Source organism: Arvicola amphibius, chromosome 1, assembly GCF_903992535.2.
Source record: "Arvicola amphibius chromosome 1, mArvAmp1.2, whole genome shotgun sequence".
Classification (NCBI taxonomy): Eukaryota; Metazoa; Chordata; class Mammalia; order Rodentia; family Cricetidae; genus Arvicola; species Arvicola amphibius.
The window spans coordinates 139,517,623-139,518,018 of NC_052047.1; positions in this window are offsets into that span (position 1 = coordinate 139,517,623).

Consider the following 396-nt stretch of genomic DNA (forward strand, 5'->3'; position numbering starts at 1 on the left):
TCAATCCCAAAGGTCGTTTGTTCAGTATCTACAACTTTTGCAACCCTTGGTCCGAGGGAGGCGCGCCCGCCTCTTCTCCCTTGTGGTTGGTTACTGAGTCCTGATAGATGGAGCCTCCGACCAATCGGCATGGCTGAAGCTTCGCTGGGCGGTGCCCCAAGAGTTACAATCCAAAAGCTGCCAGACTAGCTTTGCTCCGTGGTGCGAGAAAACGCGAGTTTTCGTCTCGACCTTGCGGGCAGCGCCTTGCAGTTTTTTGCTGACTTGTCGTGAGCAGGCCCGGGGAGTAGGAACGGCCATAGGCATCGGGATTGGGGTGCGGCTCTATGCCCCGGCTATGCGGAAGACTGCTCACCGACTTCTCGAAGACTAGGCCCGGGTTCCTGCAGCAGCTTG